Raw genomic sequence first — 22857 nt, 5'->3', positions numbered from 1 at the left:
CATAAGTTTTACATAGCAGCTGTACCATTTAACCGTACAAGTTTAAAACAAAGAAAGCAAAAGTAATACAAATGCTTCAAAGGCTTTGCTCATTTTCTCGTCATACTTTCAAAACTCTTTGAAGTTATCATGGCCTTTACCCTATACCTTCCTGCAAAAAGAACTATATATCAGGTATAGCTTCCAAGGTAACTGTGGAATATCCTTGCTAACCTTTCATTGAGGTGCATTCACCAAAGAGCAGCTCTTACCTTACTCTCACTGACGTTCTTTGGGGACTTTGATAACACAAGTCAGAAAGTTCCTTGGCAAAGGTAGCAGGGCACAGGATGACCCACAAGCTGGGAGCGGAGCTCTGCAGGGCTGTGTTCTTTGGAGCTCCATAGGGGTAACGGGACCTGGGGCAAGAGGTCACCTACTGGTGGGACAAGTGGAACGACTACTGCTTTCACCAGACAAACCCCTTCCGTCAGCCAGCATGAAACAGAGTGCTAGATTTCACCACTACTGACCCGTGTGTTGAGTTACAGATTTCATCAAGAACTTCAATTTCCTTAATGTTTTGTGCAACCAAACAGGACTTTCCCCAATCTGCATAAATGCAGAAGACAACAAACACCTAGTTTTACCAGTTACACATAGAAGTGGTTACATCAGAAGATACACAAGAGGAACACATTACTGCAATCAAATCAAGAACGTATTAGGAAAATCATTGCCTACGGTAATGTTGTATCTTCAGCATCCACAACCTATGTCTAACAGCCTCTCCGTAGCCAAGAGCCCACCACAGCTTCCAAACCTTCCTGCAACTCTGAAGGAAGACCCAGGCGCAACAGCAGCTTGCTGCAACTCCATCACAGTGAGCTGAAGCAGCATGACTGAGGAACAATGGTTAATGCAGCTGTTCAGCAGTTGGCCCTTTTATCACTAGCCAGGGAACACTAAAAACACCACAACTGAGACCAGAGCATGAAGCATCTTTACTATAACACAAACAACCTGTCCTGGTAGGCATTAATCAGCCCATACAAGTATAGAGAGCTGATTAGACTAACAATTCCTCTCTAAGGCTCCATGATTAAAGCAGAATGAAAATACATATACAGTCAAAGACACACAAGAGGATACTGAATACAATGTAGGTGTCAGCACTGTTAAGACTATATTTTGTAGAAGCCATAACAGCCAGTTATTGAGCTGCTTTTTAACACTGGGCAGTTGCGCGATACAAACATAAGGCTTTAAAGCCCCCTAAGTATTTCATTTGAGGCTTAAAGGAAACTGTATAGACCTCATATGTGTTATTAGTGAAGCCATCTTCAAACTGATTTCCTACCAATACACCCAAGAACAGCCTTGTTCTGAGAATGTAGTAAATACTATTTTCTGAAAGTAAAGCAATCTTCTGGTGTTCACCTTTATTAAATGGAGCTTCAACCAGCACTTGTTCTCTTTTCATCCAGTTGTCCCAGCTGAATTTCCCTAGAGATCTCTCTCATCTAGGAACTGTTAATTTGTGATTCTGAGAATTAATAAGTAGCAAAGCAAACATCAGCTCACAAGATGCTTTCAACCACTGTCTCCCATTTGGCAGATGTTAAAATGCATCTCAAACAATGAAAGCTTCACGAAACTGTTGGCTTGTGTAGCTCCAATTTTGTGTTACAATTTTTTTGCTGCATCTCCCATAACTGTTAACATAGGCATAATAATAGAGCATTCTGTACAGATGGAGAATATTACCTTGGTATTATTTAGCACTATGTATTGTTCTGGTTTATTCTGCAGTGGAGAGAAAAGAAGAAAAAAAAAAAAAAAAAGAAATCACACCCTGGTCTATCGTTTCTTCTGGTTGATCCCGTTTTCCTATTTGGTTCTTGTGCTCTAGCAGACTGTCCAAATGACAGAACAGCCAGAAGGAGGTGAAAAACCACAGTAGCCTTTAAGTTCCATAAGTGCCTTTGCATAGAATGCAATGATATTCTTGCCTCATCAAATTCAGGATGCATGCATACTTTTCTCGTGCTTCTACATATTGTAATGGATGTAAATCTCATCCTATGGACAGAGTGGACAGTTCTTTTCTAGCTTCCTTCTGACAGTCTCCTGTTATATCTCTCTGACCTCTTCCAAAAACATTTATTCCAAAGCCTTGTTTCCCCACAGTTAGAGCTACTCTCATCCTGCACCGCTTTTCCTCTCTCTTGCATTAAGCACTGTTTCCCCTACACCAAATCTTTTATAAAAATTTCCTTTTCTCAGCTCCTTTTAAAGTTTTCTCTCCTGCTGTTACTAGCCAAATGATAGACTTTTAAAATTCATTCACCACTGAATATCTTTAAATTACAATAACCTGTAATTTCTATTGTGTTGCGTTTCCCTTGTACCACTTAATTCCAGAATGTGTTCTGGGATACAGACAATGCATTAGGTAAGTGGAACTTGAAACAGCAAATGGCAAATATATGGTTTGGAATTTTGTGTTTGCATTGAAATATGTATATGTGAGATATAGATTACAATACTGCAACATCTGTTATCTTCACCTAACACAATACTAGCAAAAAGATAAGTACATGAACATGATTTTTTTTGACATACATAAGCCAATGAAATACCACTGTATAAAAGTCATTTTAGGTATTTTAGAAACTAGAATAAGTTTGCAAAACATGACATCTTTTCCTGGTTTTGTTATGATGCAGGAAATATACCATTTCACAAGGAGTAGAAATTAAATTAGCCTTAATATCATGTACGAGTTGTGCCTATTTCAAGTGTTTTTCTCTCACTGGCTTTGATTGTATAATCCTAGCAAAAATAATTATTTTCTTAAAAATGCCTGGTTTGTGCTTTAAACTATTGTAGGGCTCATTTTCAAATGGGGAAGACAGGTTTGTGACCAAATTATCAGTTTAAAAGTTTCCTGATTGGCCTACAATTTAGAAAAAGCCCTGGTCTTTTTCTGCTCTTAAATATAATTTCTTCTCAATTCAGGAGAAACAAATTATCAGAATGCAAGAGAATTGATGACATCAACATGTAATATATTAACTTTCAGGCAAGCATAACCTGAGTGAAAATGAAAATGGTGGGTTTTGTGTGCAGCTCTGCTCTGCAGACTTTGGGCATGGAAGTTTTTATCTGTCAAAATGTGCATGACAGTAGAAGCTCAAAGAATCAACATCAAAATCACCTAACATTTGGAGTAGATAAACAGATGATCTATCTTTCTAGAGAAACACAAGGTTTTCAAGAAGATATTAAATTGTTCATGTTTATGTTGTTCCCATATACCCGAATATTTCTTCAGAAGTCCTCAGAATTTTGATGCAAGCTTCAAGTACATCCAAGTGGAAACTGTATTTGACCAGGAAGAAACTCAGTCTTACTGGACCTCAGCTAATCATCCAACACTAAGGGTCAAGGTCGTCTTCCTATTAAATTCTTGACATCTGTGTGTTTCTGCATGGTATTAAGTACAAGAAGCTCCCAGTGAGAAGCCTCAAGATCCTTTAGAATACACAGCTCGAATGTATCAGTGTAAATTTAACTTAATTCACCTTATTGGCACATGAGAAATTTTACACAGGATTTCAGAACTGTTCTCAAAAGATGAAATCCTACCTGTTTTTTCCTAGTAAATGGCATAAATTAGTTGATCTTGTTTATTTTAGATTAACCTAATCAAACCAATCCATGAGAAAGAAAACCGTCACTAGCTGTCTTATTTCATCCTGGTCATAAATTCAATACCTGGAGCAAGTTCTCAACAGTAAATTCAATGGACTCAAAGCAGTTCCACATGCAAAGAACTACGTCAAAGGACATTTTCTAAAATGTTTTTCTTAGGAGGAACACAGTGATCACCTATAAAGGCTAGGGTTTTATCAGTGGTCCAATGAATGCTATATTTAAGGCCAATTAACAGAAAAAAATGTTTCTTAGTACACATTTTAAATAAAACAGTTTTGCAAATAATAAATCATCTTCTGTCCTATACAGACTACATTACACCTACATGAATTTTAAATTTGCAAAATAAGTGCAGTGCATGTAGATACCCAAGTATTCTATGGTTTGCTAAATCTAACTGAAAAAAATCTAGCCTAAACTTCTATTTGAAAATGTGATATATTGCATCACATCTGAAAAACCTTTAATGATTCTATCATAGCTGTGCTTCTACCATGTCCTATCAAGCAACCAAGAAGCAACAAAAACATGCTACAAAACTTCAAGTTTAACTCTTGCAAATGGAGGTGGAGATGCACTCCAACACATTTATGTAAATACAGCATCACTAATGCTATGAGTAAGTGGGAAAAAATGCAAAGGAAATCTATTTTGGTATATAGATTTAGAACTAAAAATCATTTGTGTTTTAAAATAATGTCAGTGAGGTCGGCTGTGCCATTGATTTTTTTAGCAGAAGTCTCCATTTAATTCAACAGGGGAGTTCTGCTTGAAAATAAAAGGCTACAGCATGCCTGCTGTATTTAGGGCCAGCTGATGTAAATCAGAACAACACTGATTATAATAGACATATCCTGATTTACTTCAGCTGAATATTTGGCTTTTAAAAGCTGATGGAAGTCATTTGTATGTGCTACAGAAGTATAATGTAGAACAGAAACAAATTCTGAGATTGCATTATTCAAATGTCAGCTGGTAAACCATTGCTGTAGAAGAGAATTTGCTTCTAAGCTAAATTAACAACAAATGGAAGTTGCCTTTTCAAAAAACTTTACATAAAGCTGCCACTGTGGTTGCTTGCTTACATGTTGATTTTATCTGACATGATTTTACCCGTCTGTTTGTGATCAGAACTGCAGAGGAACATATGTTCAGTTTCCTATTTTTCAACTTATCTGCTGCTAATACAGTGATGAAAAAATTTATGACTCAAGTACCTTTAACAGAATTTAACTGAAGCAGAATAAACTAGACTTAATTTAGATCTTGTTTAGTAAGAAAAATAAGTAACATGCATATATTCTGATAATAAATAAGTGTTTTGTTTGGTCTCAAAGTAATATGTGCATTGAAGGAAAATAATGAAAATTACAAACAACGACTATACTGCGTGTGTCACTGTAGTTAAATCCCGCAATGGACATTTCCCCCATTACATTCAGTTCATCCTGAGGAGGTTCTGTCCCGCACAGACTCCACTTCAGCTTTCTGCCTGTATGACCATTTTACTTCCAGGAAGATATTGATAAAATGAAGTAGTCAGTGAGGAGCAAAAGAATGAGTGAAGGATTGCAAGGCATGCCTTGTAATGACAGACTCAAGAAGAGCAATCAGTTTAGCTAATAGAGTTTGCCAGAGAAATGTTTACAGGTTAACTTGATCACAAGCTGTAAGCAAGCAATACAGGGAGTACTCCACTTTCCTTTAGAAGACAAAATAAAGGAAGATGCTATGTGCAAAGGTTGAAATTTAATTGCTTCTCAGGTCTCCAATACTGGTAATATTTTTTTTAATTTTTTTTTTTTTTTTCTCTTAACAGAAATGCTTAGGGTCAAACAAGGACCGGTTCAGGGAAATCGCCCCATCTGTGAATACTGGGGGTAAAGGTAAGTGATCTTAGGGGTCCTCTATGGATATGCAATTTTTGAGTTTCCTCCAGAGTAAGATGTTAATTAGTAAAAAACAGAAACATGTCTGTTGACCTCACAATGTAATGAAAGACATTAACTTCTAATTATAAATTAGAAATACTAGTCTCATTAAAACATGAGAAGTAAGCAGAATTCCACAGACAAAGGAAAAAAAAAAGTATTTCCTTCACCTTAACGCTTATTTAAACAAAGGCAAAGGTGCTATTATCAATATACATTTTATTTTAAAACACAACATAACATTTCCACTTTAACATAATTTTATCTTATTTTCCAAGGAGTATGTCGATGTAACAAGAGAACTTGTTCTCCCCAGGCAAAATGTAAAATAGGAATTAAATGGCTCATCAAGAACTATAACAGCAACGTTGGTCCATTTGATAAAAGTTTGGTAAGAACTCTCTCATGTGAAAAACACACTTCAAAATGAACCTTCACAAAAACTTCCTAGCATCACGTTCCACAGTTTATTGCAGTCCCACCCCATCCCCCAATAATAATTCACCGAGTCTTCACTGAAATCTCAAATAGAATAGCCAGATACTTATTCTCTGATCACCATTCAAACTCACCATACATAAACCCCTACCACTTCACTGAAACAAGAGTGAACGTTATTTCTTAGCAGGGTTTGATAAACTGAACAGTTGAGTACCATGGTCTTGGAAAACGAATGGTTTCTACTTTGAAGCGGAAAAGACTTTGATAGATTGATCAAGACAAAACCTTTAATCTCTAATCAAGAATCTAATTCCTTGCATGAGTCTAGTAGTCAAGCTCACCCATTTTTATGACCTTCAGCAATAGCTGTCTTGTTTTTTACATTGCAGGGGGAGTACAACAGACATTCATCTTCAGCAACTCACAGAGGTTCAGGGCATCTCAAAAGACAGAAGGTGCAGCACAAAACCAGTTGTAAGTTTACTGCTACAGTAAAGATGTGAATCTCACTGGAATTAAATACCTGCTACTAAGCTACCTAATGAGTGTTCTGATTTCATAGCTTACTGGAATTTTCAGGTTGGTTGTAAAGAAAGGTACAGGGTAAGCTTCTTGCCAAGAACTCACCTTTGCTTCAGAGTAAAGGCTGTTGCAGAAACAACTAATTTCAATCAGGGTAAAAAAACATGATGGTATTTTCAAAATCATACTAACACTCTTGACAAAATCTTGTATCATAATCCACTTTAAGTCACAAGATTCTGTATATTAAAGCTAAGATACAGAGAAAAAAGAAATGTGTTTATTATCTACAGCAATTTTAACATACTTGATATACTTACATTCATCTTCTAAAAGTGCATTTTCGAAACTTAAGTTATGCTATACTTTGACTTAGTTATTTCTGTCTCAATAAATAAAGTAGGGGTACGTATTTAGTAAGCACAATCCATGCTGTCCAGAAACATGTAAGATGCCTTCTCATATACTGTTGAATTACACAAGGACAACAACAGTTCTACCAGAGACTGATTAATCTTCAAGAAAATTCCCATACTGAAAAGGTCAACATCTTACAGAAAATTATATATAACCCAAATAAGTGCCTAATCCGTATCAGTTTTTAATATCACAATCAACTCAGTTCCAGCAGATGACTTCATAGCCACATCAGAAAAAAACTTGGGTACAAATGGAAATCCAAGTTAATAAAGTATATAGGCAGGGCTTTCTGCTTTTGTTTTTAAAGGCAGTCAATATATGTGAAAGGAAAATTGAATTTAGAATTAATATTAGCATTATTTCGGAAAATTAATTATATTAGAAAATATTGTAATTTTCTACTTCTCTGCGGAAACCTCACAACTGTCCCAACAGCTTTTTACAACACTTTTTAAATGCATTCTGTGACATTACAGCCCACAGTTTGAAAGAGATAGTGGAGTCTTTTCTAGGCTAAACAGTTTTACAGTATATTATACAACGATTAGAACTGATTGGCAGTTAATTATGGAGTGTTACTGATTGATTATTGATTCACCATTGGGAGATTGCACATCTCTCTTTCTTATTTTAATGTTACATTTCACCCTTGAACAAGGTTATCAGCACTACCTAATCTCATATCTCGGACACAAAAATAGATTTTAATTAAAATTAACTAGTCAATATAATGTTATATTGAAAAACTTCAACAGCAGCACATCCCTGCTTCTTTTATATTCTTAATCAGAGGTGATTCAGATATCTATTGAGATAACAGATTTTTCTGAGCTTCTGAATCAGAGAGAAAGATAAAAATCAAGTGGAAAAAAGCAATTAACACTATTCATGGTTTTGCTATTTTATTTGATTTTGTCCATCTATTACCATGACTTCACTGTATCCAGCATCTAGAGTTCTTTAACAGGATATTTACCCACATGCATATTTTAAAACATATTGACAAAAAGTCCAAACAATTGGTGAATAGGGACTTGGACTTTAAATTAATCTGGGAAGGGATCAAATCTGCTTCTGCTTTTATTTGGAACACAAAGCATGGTCTTTGCTTTGGTATATCTACATTATTGTCATGTAAATAATAAGTATTGATTGTCTGAACAGAGGCCGCAGAAACACAAATACATACACAGTTAAGTGAAAGTGATAATGTTGTTCTTGAACTATTCCACTAAAACCATGATCCCTTGCTATTTATCTAGCTAAATAGATAAAGGGTAACACAATTTAAGGTGAGCTAATTATCTCCTGCGCATTCATGGCATATCAGATGCACAATATGCATCTTTAGTCACCCTAAAATTACTTTATTTATTGAGAACAACAATTATAGCACTAAACCAAATTATATCCAAGAAGTGTTCTTTCCTCTAGGGTGATGTACAAGTGACACTGGTAGCTAGATGCCCCCTCCCATTCCTGCTGTGCTATGTATAACAAAACCCAGTTTTCAGAGCTGAGCATAAGGACCAAATGCCACCTGTTTTGGAGGTGGTGTTGATGAGGAGATATGGGGAAAAGCTACAAAAGGTAATACCCTTCCCTTAGGAAAAGGCTATGCAATTTTAAACCTATCATCAAATTTGCATCACTTAAAAAAAAAAAAGAGAGGAGAAGGAACATCTTGCCCTTACATAAAAGGCTGATTTCCTCTGTCAGAGCATGGTCACCTGATAATAGCCAATTTGTTCAGTACTTTCTTACAGAGAATCCTGCAAGTAAGTACTGAACTATTGCACCTTATTTCTGCGTATGTAACAAGTGTAATTATCAAATATTCATTTAAATAAATTAGAAAACAAAAAGCCTTTTTCTCATTAGGAAATTCCTCATAAATGGAGGAAAAATGATAACAAATCATTTTAACCAAATTATCCTCCAGCATAAAATGAACTAGCTCTACTGTTGGAACTAAAAAGTTCTCAGAGTATAAACCTGTCCAGAAATGAGGGATATGTCTTAGACTCACTGAAGTATCATGTGCTACTTGCAAAAATGATATTTAGCAAATGAAGTGCCAGATTTGAACCTGGACCTCTAAGAGGCTATCAAGCATTATTTGCCCAATTTAATAGAATGCTCAAATCCACATATTATGTAAGTACCCTAATAATCCTTCTGAAGTCAAAGGATCTATCCATGCATTGAATATTTAACATCAAGTGAGGCACTCAAGTACATATTTAACATTAAATTCATGGGTCCTCACAGAATCTCATTAGCTCAGTTATTTAGGTAAATTGAATGGTGGTTTAAGCACTCATTCCAAGCCGAGTATCCAGCCTTCCAATTTTATTGTCCCAATCTTTTACAGACACTAATTTATGAAAACAGATGTAAAATTATGCTTGGTTTGTTGTCCATACTATCATCGTTAGTTGACTTTTCAAACAATATCATGTTTTCTCTTCTTTAAAAAGTAGTACTTCTGGCATGTCATGATTCCACTCGCTTTTACTTAGTCAATTACAAACCCTACTTCCTTTGCAATTTTCTATTGGATTTCATCATCTACTCACAATAATAAACAATATTAACTAGGTCATCATCATATACTGCTTTAATTAAAATCGTGCATTCTTTAGGATCACTACAGTTAGTTAAAAAATTATTTCAAGACTGACATTGGCAAAAAAAGGGTGGATGCTAGATGAAATGAAATTTGACACAAGTCAAAATAATACCGATCCTATGTGTGGAGGCCACTAATCACTTTCTCTTAATGATATATCCTAAGATCACTTTTTAGTAATTCTTTTTCTCTCGCCAGTCTTTCAAAATAAAATCTACATTTTTATTAGAAAAAATTGCCTTCACTCTTCCTCAAAGTTTTCCACGCCTTTGATCTTTGAAGTGCCCCAAAATAATGATTTGTTTTGTCTAGAAATACTTCTTCCCCAAGGATAGAGTGTAAATTTATTTTTCTGACTATAATATATTCAATAACACAAATAAAAGTCAAAAATAGATGTAACTTCTGTACATGTCATTTTTGAAAGTTTAACACCTAAGACCCAAAATATGCATCTTAATCCAAGATGAAAGAGCAATTGCAATCAAGAGAAAGACAGCGATTTACCAAACAATTACTTGACAACAGTATCTGAAACGTTGCAGTAAGGGCCTGACTGAAAAACCTCTGAAGTCAAAGGGAATATCTTCCATTATTCCAAACAGAATTTGGGCTAGCTTTTGCTTTGTTTCCCGAAGAATCCTGCTTAGGCATGACTTGTAATGATGAACAATACCCACAAATAAAATACTCTCATAATACAGCTGCTCAGTGTGTTTGGGGTTGCAGGGTATAGCGTCCTGACTTCAACCAACATAGGGACAAAACACACACACCACGACAAGGCAAAGGGAGAGATTTTATGCATTTAGGCAATAGTTACAGCACTATCACACTCTTGACGCAGGAAGACAGCAATCATCCTTTTTATAGCTCTGACGTGGTGGCATCTGGAATATTGCACTCCCCTGCACAAAAATATTGACAAGTCACTGAAGTGAAATACAAATAATCAAGGGGCTAGAAATATTGATCTAAGGTAATGATTGAGAGCACCAAACGTATCAAGCATGGCTAAGAGAAAACAAAAGGTGGGATCTGATAACTCTGTACAAGCATTAGGAAAGGGCAGCTTTCAGAAAGAAAAGAATTGTTTAAAAAAGAAAGAAATTATTTAAAAAGAGAAAGAAGTCTTTAGGGTCTTTCACAGCAGAAAGAGCAGCAGTAATGGGGAAAAAAGTGGGGTGGCACCATCATCTCATTCCTTTCAAAGACAGATGTACTCCTCCAATTAGCAGAAGTTTGTGCACAGAGAATGCAGGGGGAAAACTCGTGGTAGTAACAAATAACTGACTCAGAACTGACTGGGCCATGCACAGAGCTGCCCTATGGCTTCTCCCTTCTCCCTTGTTTGCAAAAACCACTTGACTTTGTAATCAGACTGAAAACTCTTCTAGGCAGGGCACAACATAGTGGAGTTTATCTTAACTGATGTTCTGGTTATAAATAATGCACTGAGCTAGTTAACAACAAACTTAACTGGCTGGAAAGCTTTAGGCTGGCAGCGTGTAACTGCAGCAGAGTTTTGGCTGTATACAAGTGCAAACTCCAACAGAGCAGAGCTGTAACATTAGGGATCTAGCATGGAGAAAGTCTAATTTGGAGACTTTTTGAAATCTAGATGAACATCTGTTTTATTACTGTACTAGCAATCTGCAAACCCTCCAGTTGTGCAAATTCCCTTGCAGCAAGAACATTAGTGGAAGAAAAGCAATAACAAAAAGAGTTCACCAAATAGCCTTCTTCAAGGAAACCAATGTGCTTCTTCGTATTTCGTATTTCTAAACTAGGAATGGAGTATAAGTTATGAAATCATGGCAATATTAAATAGTATGAAGTAAATTCTTCCGTATTCATCTAAGGTATACATTTTAAGTTACTAAAAAAGAAAAAGGTTAGTATGAACTGAACATGAGCAACGCTAATACAATAAACACGACTAGAATCACAACACAGAAAATTGCTGTTTTCCTGTTGCACTCCAAAACTTTGTTGTGTTGCTGTGAATATCCACTTATTTCCAAGCTTGTTTTTAGCTACATATAGTGACAGATGGGGTTTAGGCCTGAGTTCTGGGAGTTAAGTTAGGGAAAGAACTTAGCAGACAGAACATTTATACTTTTTCTAGATTCTGAAATATTTCAGAACTTGTTTCTTTTCAAATCATAAGAATAAAGTATGACCAAAGAACTCCTGGAACTCAGGGGCAAAAAAAGTATTTCAAAAATGTATTTATAAAAACTAAAATTCCTTGAATTTGACAGAAATTTGGTGCTCTGGATGTCACAAGACCAAATCATAGGTCCACTTAAAAAAACAAACTATGAAGATTGCAAATTCCACATGGACAAGAAAACGTCATCCATGTAGGTTGTTCATTGTCCAAAGAGAATAATTCTCAAATAGATCAAAAATGGAACCATGAGTTTTTAGGTTGAGTTGAGTTTAAGTGACTGAGAACAATGAAAACCCAATGTCACAGCTCCAGGTGAGACATAGACCATTCTTGTTTGAGATTCATCCTCCTGCTTAATCGGACGCTGGGGCGGGGAGGGGGGGGGGGGGGGGGCAGTGTGTGGAAATCAGACTAAAGCAGAAACTTCAGTCAATACACAGATTTTGCCTTTGAGGTGACTAATCCTGATTTAAAGCAATACAAATGATAATCCCATATGTCCTTCATACGCTACCCAAATCCTTGCAGGCCTCCTGGGACACATGACTCTACTCAAAAGCCCTACAGGCATATATCAAGTTTGTTTGTGCCCTCAATAGGAAATGAAAAAAATAGAAAACAGTAAGACCTATAAATCCTCTATATCCCCTCAAAATTAGCCCTATATTTCCACAAGACCCAAGTAAATAGCTTGAGTACACTAGCATAATTCACCTCACTAACACTTATTTACATAAAATCCAGCTCACGTTATGTTTTTAGTGTAATGATCAAATACAGAAAGAGAGGAGAAAAAAAAAATAATCCTTCCAATCCAGACAAGTGCTTTCTGCAACCTGAACATGGTCTTCAGCCAAGGCAAAGAATAAAGGGCCCAAATGAACAGAAAGTGTCCAACCTTGACTCCTCAGCCACGTGCTATTCTCATAGGCTTGGTGTGTTTCCTATTACAAGCTCAATATATTACCTATAATACATAAACCCTATGTACTTCATCTTGAAAGCTTATTTTCTTGAAGTATGAGGTTTAGTTCTAAAAAAGGACTGTGTTTAATTGTATGACAATGGAAGGATTTGAAGCAAAGCTCTGAGTAATGGAACTTTATCCTCCTGCAAACAAGAGAGCTGACACAATGTATTCAATATTATAAATCCTGCTGTGCTGCCAAAGTTATAATACGGCATTCTTATAGGAGAGCCTAATGATGGGGGAAAACACAACATATTTTTTTTTCCTTTCATGAATTCATAAATTTTCTCAGAATCACATCTAAAAAGAAAGGTACTCCTGCAAGAAAATAAATTAACATAAAGCTGTTATGTTGGTTTGGGGGGGTTTTTTGTAACCTGTTACAGATTACACCTTCTTCCTGAATATTGCATTAAATGTAGGTATTATAGCAGAGCTTTTAACACAAGCAGTCTGAAACGTATGGAAAACAACTTTGGAGAAAGATTTGTGTCAGCCTCCTATCAAATTTGTTGAAAAACCTCAAAATAAGTTCATATCTGGTGAACTCTGAGGTCTACAAAGAGATAATGTTACTTCTGTTGTGCAGTTTTGAGGATTAAGATGTATCTGCCAGGAATAACCCCAGAGCATTAGGAAAACATCCCTTTCTAGACGTGAGAGAGGGTTTTTTTTACCAGGGTGGGGGAGGATTGTACAAAGGCCTTTGGACACCAACCAGTGGAACAACTGAGCAAGGAGCAAGTGCTCCAGAGCAACAGAAAAAGAACTTTTTCCCCATTATTTTTACTTTGTAGTACACAGACTGTCCCCTTTTTTTGGTCATCCAGTAGAAAAGAAACACAAAGATTTGCAATATATTCAATATTCACTAGATACAGGAATATTTTAAGTCCCTTAACTTCATTTTTAGTTTAATTATGCACAAAAGATGTTTATTGACTAATATACTTCCCTGTTACGAGCAATTAATTAATGTGAATATTCCAGCTAGGGCTCAGCATGCACAAAAACATAACTGTGCATTGACATGCAAAGAAAATAAATATTTCAGGTAGCTCCATGTGGAAGCTGAAGCTAACTTTGGCTTTATCTTATATTATTATTGTTAGGCCATATAATTGAATGACCAACATTTTGTTTCCAGAGAAAACAGAATTCCTGAGAGCATGAGGCTTTCAAAACCATGGTCTGCATGTTGCACAGCAATCCTCCATTCGTCACTGAAAGCTACACAGAAAGATATCTTATGCAGCGGCAGGTGTTGGATACTGTATACTAAGATAACGAGTACTACTTTAACAGGCTCACCACTCTGTATTGGGAAAAAAGGCAAGGATTCTTATTGCTTCTGTGAGATCTAATAAGCATATTATCCTTTGCTCTAATAATAGTAATGAATTAAATCATGGTTAGATAATGAATTGCTTCCTTCTAGGTCTGAGGGATAAATGATACTTGATCACAATAATTCCAATGCCATAGATATTTACATCCAAGCTTCCGTGGGTCAAAAGACTGAAGGCTGCAGAATTGTACATAGCTGGAGTACTTGTTTCGTGGTGAGGAATTTGCTTTTTGTTCATGCCTTCATTTAAAAACACCTACTCCAACCCATAATAGAGATTTTAGTGGTTAATTCTGGCTTAGGAAGAGCTAAACCTTTCACACTCAACCAAAGCTAAAAATAGATCCATCACAAGCTGGGTTTATTGGAAGTTAATTCTGAACTCAGCACGTATTGAAATGCTCTCTCCAAAAAGGCCATCTGTTCCCTCTGGCTTCATTGGAGCTGCCCAAACACTAAGCCACGTGGGATGCGGCCTGTGGTCAGCGAGGTTAGACTTGCTGCCAAATTACAGTAAGAAACTTTTACAAAGTCCAACGCCGACAGACCTAGGAAATCCCTTTTCATTTAGTGATCTTCCAAACAAGTTTGGGGACAGCTCAAATTTGAAGTAATAACTATGAAAACAATAACTTCTACTTTTTTAGTGCATCTTTTCAGAGATGAATGTCTGCAAGACATCACATTAAGGGAACTGTGACACAAAGCACCAGCATTATTCTTGTTACCCAATTCTGAGCTGTCACCTTATTCTTCACTTTACAGACTTTACCTGGACTTTTGCCATTTTTTTTTCAAGGGGAACAGGATTAGTGTCTTAGAAATACAATTACTAATGAAACCCTGTGTAAGAATTATCCAAGACCTCTAAAATGAGAGGTCAAGCACCACAGTTATAAGCCAGCACAATGCCACCACTTTATAACAGCTAAGGATATGCCTTACAAAACACGTGTTTTGGTAGGGATTCGGGAGGGGGGGGGGGCTGCAGAATGTGAAATGAGTTCATCGCTATGAAAAGGAAACAATAATTAAAGCAGTGACTAATTCTATCCTGAACCTTTGTATGGGCAGAAATAAAAATACTGAATAAAAAGCAAAAAATATTTTAAGAAAACATTCTAATCCTGATTCTTTTGAGACTCATAGCCTTAAAATAGTATTTCTGCAGCAGTGACAAAAATAATTTTCAATAATTATTAAAAAAAATCATGATTCTGAATAATTTGCTAAGGCAGATTAACAGAAGAGTGTAACTTCATAAATACTGGTAGAGTTTGCATTCCAGAGCAATATATTTCACTTATACCCTCTGAACAGGATCAGGGGTTTTTCTTCTACCAGCTGGCATGTACAGCTTCTCTATGAAAAAGGGCTGGAATAGGGTGGAAAATATCGCATGTTTGAGGTATTTTGCAATAGACACATTAACATTTTATTAGTTCCATGACACATCGGACTATCAATTCTATAATTATATGGTTTAAAACACATGGGTAAACAAAAGCTACAATCATTTAACAAATAGATACCATGTTATTATTCCAAAACACCAAGTCTAACATGCATTTGACTCCTAAATGAAAAAACTTTTATCAATTATATTAGGTATGAAAGTAAGCAGCAGCATCAGGAGTATCAAAGGATTTAATTAAATCATAACCAGTTTGATAAACTGTTTTTTACACTATCACAAAGCATTCGTGTCCGATAAATTTAACTTTGACATTTTAGATAAATGCAGAGATAAAAAAAATGGAGACCCCATTTTGTATAAAACCACCTCTTACCTAATCTCCCTTCATGAACTGATACGGGGGACAAAAAAGCACCCATCTATCATGTACTACTTTGGAATGGTGTCTAATTTGGAGATCTGGAATTGAATCTCTGTGGACAGACACTTGTGAAATGTTGCAGTGAAAGATAAGGAAATAGGGTATACTTGACAAACGAGTTTGTGAGAAGCTGTGAGGGGAACTTCTGAAGCACATATGTAATAAAGGTGAAGGCCCCAGTGGAGTACATCTCAAACAGCCACGTTCCATATGCTAATCTTGTTGTAAAGAACTGCTCTAAATAAAAAAAATAAATAAATAAAAAGCTAGACAAAACCCAGAATTCTAAAGTTCAAAACATGTTTCTTTGTCATTAGATATAGTCCATTGAGAAATACTGAATGCTTCTGTAGCATATTCAAGAAGAAAGCCCTCAATAACTAAATTATGCTCTGAAGACGCCTTGTGAGCATGTCTGTCTCAAAGAGATCAATCCACAAAATCTACTGCTTTATGGACCTGAAGTAGAAGAGTTTTCTAGCATCAAAAGCTTTTCTTCCTGAAGCTTTCCAGGTTTGTCTTAGCTTTCTCATTTCTAGTGGACAAGAGACGGTGATAGATAGTAGGGAGCAGCATAAGAAAAACACCACATTATCTGGCAGCTGTAAACAGTTGAATCAGGAGCTGCCTTTATATTTATCTTCATATTGCATCCAGCACACAGAAGCGTTAGCCTATTTCTATGTATTACCATATACTACACCAAATGATAATCTAGGTCACTAGGGTATAATACAGATGGTACAAGAGATGGATAAACTTTTGTGATTAGTCAGCTCTTTACAAAGGTAATGAAGGTAACTGAACTGAAAACAACTGTTCCTAGATCTACTTGAGCAGGAATCTTGCTCCCTCTGCTTCAGAGCTCAAGACTAGCTTGTGAAGCCAGAAGCTTATCTGTTTCTTCTAATTATATCAATTATTATGATATACTTCTACCTGAAAATGCCATCCTACTAATGTTCCAAAAGCACCATGGCTATAAAATAATATTTGTCATAAAACTTCTGAAAGATACGTAGCCAATATGATTTAATAGAAGCAGGACTCAGATTATATTAGAACATTTCTATGTAAAAGCAACAATTTCTGTAAGATCTGGCTTTAAACATCCACATACCTTTCAGAACTATTTTGAACTGACAACACAGTCACAACTTTTGTGACCAGAAGGTGGTCAAAAGTGCACAGTGCTTTGCGAATACTCCTCACTAATCAAGATAGTTGCATGAACTGGGTTTGTTTACGTGGATTAATAAAATGTTGCAAATTTAACGCGGAAACTTAGCTTGGTAGCATAATGTTGTGCCTAATTACAGCAAAGCTCACTTTGTCCCGGCATCTATCATTAAAATTCTGAAGTATTAACACTGATGCTGCATCAAAAATAAAATCAAACCCTATCAAATCTAGCTTCTTTCACATTAACCACTTCTAAAAGAATATCTGATTACATTAAAAAAATCCCACATTTTAAACTTCAGTTGTTCTATTGTAGCAGGTTTGAAACATTTATAAGCTCAGCCTGTGTGTGTTCTAATCCCAGTGGCTGGCATAACAACGGCCTGAGGATCTTAGGCTGTCAGGAACAACAAATTGCCAACAAGAAACACATCCTGTAAAACACTGCCTGGGTAGTTTATTTAAATTTGAATCTGTATCTCTGTTGTTGGCACATAGCATTAGTCATGACTTAAACCATTAGTAACAGAACGCTCTCTCCCACCTAACACACAATGCAATAACAAATGCGACTACCATATCAGCAGGGAGCAGGCTTTTTATCAGTTTATTTTAAAATGCTAGTTATTTGTAAAAATAAAATAAAATCACAAAACCCAAATAGAGTGTGCAGCAATTTTCAACTGGTTATCTAGCTCACAGAGCAACTACAGAAATCAGAGTATTAAAGGTTGTGGTGTGCCTGTTGCATTGATTTTCATGCCAGCATACTTGGCATGGTGCAAGAGCATCAGTACATGATAAACTACAATGTATTTCATAATGGGATGGTTTGCATTAAAAAGGGAAAACAATGGAGGCTTGCTGGGTGTAGGCCACGGCACGCAATTTTTACTGTCTTGGGGGCAGCATGATTTATTCTACACTAGCAGACACCAGTTTATATCTAGCTCTACCAGCTGTGTTTAATAACCTTAACTCTCCCTTTTGCCAAGAAAAAAGCACCCACAAGCCAGTGGTACAGTCAGCAGGGGATTACTGTGTTCATACCTATGAGAAACAGATGCAACCCAGCCTGAAACACTAAGAGAATCCACTCTTCTAATATGACTTGAATAAACAACAACAACAAGAAGGCACAAAAATGAAGACATTTTCCACTCAATTCGGGCTTATAAAAAACCTCCAACGGGGACTGAGTCAGCTTACAGTCACTCCATAGTCAGTGGATGGGATGGGTCACCCCCAGAAATGGTGACTATGCAGATCTCAGGAAGGTTAAAATCACCCTCTGATGGTACCCGACTTCTCTCCATTGATAACGCAGTCACTTACTAGTATCATAGTACATCTCACTTTTCTATCTCAAATAAGTGCTAGAGAAAGATGGGATGAATCTATGAATCTGTACACTTATTTTGTTCGCTCTTTATTTCCCCAGTGCCAATGGCTAAAGTCTAGCCATGCTTCCAGGTGCAGAAATTAAGCAGAGCTAGAACTAGCAGCACCTGGGAAGCTTAGGTCTCAACTAGAAGACATTTAGCAGACTTCTAAAAAGATATAACTTCTCATGATTTATCACAATTTTAGTGACTGTGATGTAATATCTTACAAAAGGATACAGCATAACATCTGGCAAGGTAGCCTACCACAAACAGTAGGGCTGATCATAAAAGAGCATTAATATGAAACTATGGCAAGCTGCAACATAGAGTTGGATTTAAACCACAACTTTCAATTTCAAAGGCTGAACATAAACTGCATTTTTAACGTCTTTTGCTCCTTTTAAGCAAGTACTCCAGAGTTTGGTGCTTGGGCAGTAACAAGACAACCAACTGATTTGAGGATTCATAACAATTCTCCATTCAGAAAGTCATGACCATCTATGTTCATGGATGTCACAAAAATAAATGCTTCAAAGAAAACTTGTTACTCTTCCATCCAAAGAGAAAGCTAATATTTACAGAAGTTTGAGTTTATATTTTTCCTCCTTTCACTCAGTCTTTTTCCTGCATTTGGAATGCATTTCTCCTAATCCAATTACCTCCATCTCTGGCTTACAAGACTGCTAACCACAGTATACGTGCTTCTTTGACACTGTAACCTTGCATGTTTGTCAGGTTTTTTACCATCCCTGAACAAAACTACTTAGCTCACAAACTCCTTCTCCCTTTCTCTCTCTGAGAGTCCAGTTTTGGTTTAACCTTCTCCTGAATCAGGCCTTAGCCTTGCAAAAAGCAAACCCTCGCAGCCAGAGTGCAACCATGAATACAGCTCTTCTACACGAAATAGTTTCTCTGCTCTTTTCTCAAGGATTCCAGCTGTCATGCTTTTGTCTCTTCTGCTTACATCTTGCAATAAACACCTTTGATTTAGAAAAATCCACTCAGAAAAGATAATAACATACCAGAAAAACTAAAAGGTATAATACTGTACAAATCATTCACGAGGATAGAATTTGGCCAGTTGTTTGTGAGCAGTTTGGTTATTGCGTGGAGATTCATTAAGTTTTAACTATACTCAAATATTTACAAGCAAAACAAATTAAAATAGAGACAGAATTAAGATATTAAAACTTTAATTATTTGGGACTGAGAAAAGCAGATATTTGAAGCTTAAAGTATTTTATAAATTAAGAGTTGATAAAGAATAACAATTTTCCCCTAAAGTGCAATAGTCTGTTGAAAGATAACAAGCAAAGGAGAATTAGAAAACAAATAACAAATAAATTGATCACAGCAGACCTGTTAATTTGGAATGGACTCAAATACATAGATAAATACACATTTATTTTCAGTCTGAATTTTCTTTTAAGTGTCCTGAGACTTTTATTAATCACTCTGCAGGAAATATATATGTCCCCTAAGGCCTTTCATGTACTTTCTACTATGTTTATTAGAGAATAATTACCAGCTGCCTTTTACTGGCTTACATTTGCAGCTTTGAAGAAACTTACACTTTCATACAATATCAAAATGAAAACTGCAACTGTGTCTTCCAAAAGCAGTTGTTATAATTGCTTCAGAAGCCTTGATCAATTTAAAATATGTAGCTCTGCTTTGAACTAGTAAGAGTCAGGCTAAGCAGAAATATTAAAAGTGTGGTTCAAATATCCAGTAAAGGTGATAGGCAGAGAAACCAGAAAAAATGCAAAAAGTAAAATCTTTAACTCCATGAAAATAGGATTAAAGAACGAATCTTAAAATAAACATAAAAAGAAAAGACATTAAGCTCCTAATCCAACACAAGTGAGCTGAAAAACATGTTGTACTACGTTTGTAATCATCTATTTTGACAAAAACGTGCTGTGGTGACTGTTTAATATGCACAGTGCATATTCAAATCCTTTTTGCAAATAAAAAAGTAAATCTGTGAATATAATTGCCTTAAGTATACACTGGGAACAACAATTAAGGATAAAAAAAAAACAAACAAGGTAGGAATCACTGTTAAAACAAAGATACACCAATCTGAAACTTATGAGCTTGGTTCTCAACTTTACAATTTTTCCAGATCAGTTCTCCTAGCCCCCACCCTAAATATTTTATAAATACCTATCCTGCAAAGGTCCATACGCATCACATACTGTTTAATGAACCTTCATATTCTTTATGTATCATTGCAGGCTGAACTCTTTCCTCCAGTAAGCTGACTACTCCCCTCTGGTACACTGAAATATAGGACATTTCCCATTTAAGTCTCACAAGTTTTCCAACTTTGCTTACCCTGGAGAATCACTTGGGCTTTTTTAATAACCATGCTTTATCTATGCACTGGCCTTGGAATGATTTTGCCATGTATTTCTAAGAGATCATGTTTCTCAAGCCTAATAATTCTGCATACAAGTGCTGCTGGGCTCTCTCTGCAATCACAACCCAGAGGCCAGCTGGCAGCAAATCGGTATTTGAACCAGTGGCCTGGTTGCAGATAGGGCAGCTGGAAGTCTGGCATCTTTTTGCGATACACGGTCATTTGAATGTTTGGGGTATGACAACACACTTGTCATCATCCTCCTCCTCTACCAGAAACCTCTTTCAATTACTGCATGTTAGAGCTGCTTTTCTTCCTTCTATGGCAAAATAAGATTCTGAGCCCTGACAAGTTCACCCAGAACTGGGCATTTCAATCTCTCCTGTGCTTGATGGCTGGATTCCCGTGTTTCTATCACATTTGTCCGTCTTTAGCTTGGTCCTATAGAATTCCTCTATAATAATTAGTCATCACTGGTTTTATCTGTTCCCCAAATTGCTGAGACTGTAGCCCTGAATCTATTAGCTGTTCTAATGATTTGAGGTAGTCTAGGCAATATTGTTTCTTTGATCCCTTCTTTCTCTTCAGAGACAAAAGGAAAGAGCATGCTATTTGCATCACCTTCCTTTCCAGGTCTGGATGAGTGCATGATCTAGCAGTAGTTCCACTGCTTTTGCAGTTTATTAGTTGTCTTGCAACCCAATAACCTCAAAGATCCATAAGTCAGCACACAGCTTGTTTGGTTTCCTTCTACGTGTTGTTTTATTTGCACATTCAACCCATCCCTTCTCGGCAGTGGATTGTGCTGGACTGACTTCTGTCACTATGCTTGACATGCTGCATGGGCAGAATGCTCCCTGTTTCTAAACACAGAATGATTTATCCAGAAAACTAGTCAAAAAGGTACTGCATTTCACCCTGATTTCTCAGTGCTTCCATAGTCTGTTCTCCTTCTGGAGTCCTCATGTAGATTGTTCTGCTGATACTTATATGCCTTCTTTCTCAGTAATCCAGGTGAAAGTCTAAAGCACTCATCACAACACATTCCAACATGTGCTGGAAAAACTACAAATAGACAAATGACATGCCAAGAAAGGTAACTGTAGGAGAACAGTACATGTCCTACTGGTCCAGTCAGGAGCAAATCATTCAGAACCTGTTTCAAAAGCAATTTCAAAGATATACTATGTTGTGGTGGGTTGACCCTGGGTGGATGCCAGTTGCCCACCAAAGCTGCTCTATCACTCCCCCTCCTTAGCTGGAGGGGGGGGGGAGAAAATATAACAAAAGGCTTGTGGGTCAAGATAAGGACAGTTTAGTAAAGTGATAGCAAAGGTTGCGCGTGAAAGCAAAGAAAAAACAAATGATGTTATTCTCTACTTCCCATCAGCAGGCGATGTCTAGCCGCTTCTTGGAAAGCAGGGCTTCAGTACGCGTAGTGGTTGCTCCGGAAGACAGAATGTCCCCACTTCTTCTCCCTTTACTTAGCTTTTATATCTGAGCTGATGTCATATGGTATGGAATATCTGTTTGGTTAGTTTAGGTCAGCTGTCCTGGTTATGTCCCCTGCTAAGATCTTGCCCTGCCCCAGCCTGCCATTGAAGGGAGGGCAAAAATGTTGGAGAGCCAGCCTTGATGCTGTGCCAGCACTGCTCAGCAGTAGCCAAAACACTGGTGTGTTATCAACACCTTTCTAGCTACTGATGCAGAGCACAGCGCTATGAGGGCTGCTATGGGGAGTATTAACTCCATCTCAGCCAGACCCAATACAATTAGTACATATTGCAGTGTTTCCATTCCACTCCACTCCCCAGGTAAATCAGTCATATGAGGGACAGTCTCTCTAGACAAACTACCATTAGAAGTACGACTTGGAATAAGCAGTCAAAACGATGTTATTCACCCTCCAACTATTCCATTGCAAAAAGATGCCTTTCAGTTGACTGTG

At 36.7% G+C, this 22857-nt stretch overlaps 1 protein-coding gene across 3 annotated transcripts in view; it reads right to left on the bottom strand.

Moving 5' to 3' along the window:
• Positions 1 to 22857, bottom strand: part of CDH13 (cadherin 13) — a 519400-nt gene that overhangs the window by 373343 nt on the left and 123200 nt on the right. The gene's annotated exons all lie outside the window — the stretch shown is intronic.

Source organism: Accipiter gentilis, chromosome 7, assembly GCF_929443795.1.
Source record: "Accipiter gentilis chromosome 7, bAccGen1.1, whole genome shotgun sequence".
In the NCBI taxonomy this organism is placed as follows: domain Eukaryota; kingdom Metazoa; phylum Chordata; class Aves; order Accipitriformes; family Accipitridae; genus Astur; species Astur gentilis.
This window is presented reverse-complemented; position numbering and strand designations above follow the sequence as displayed.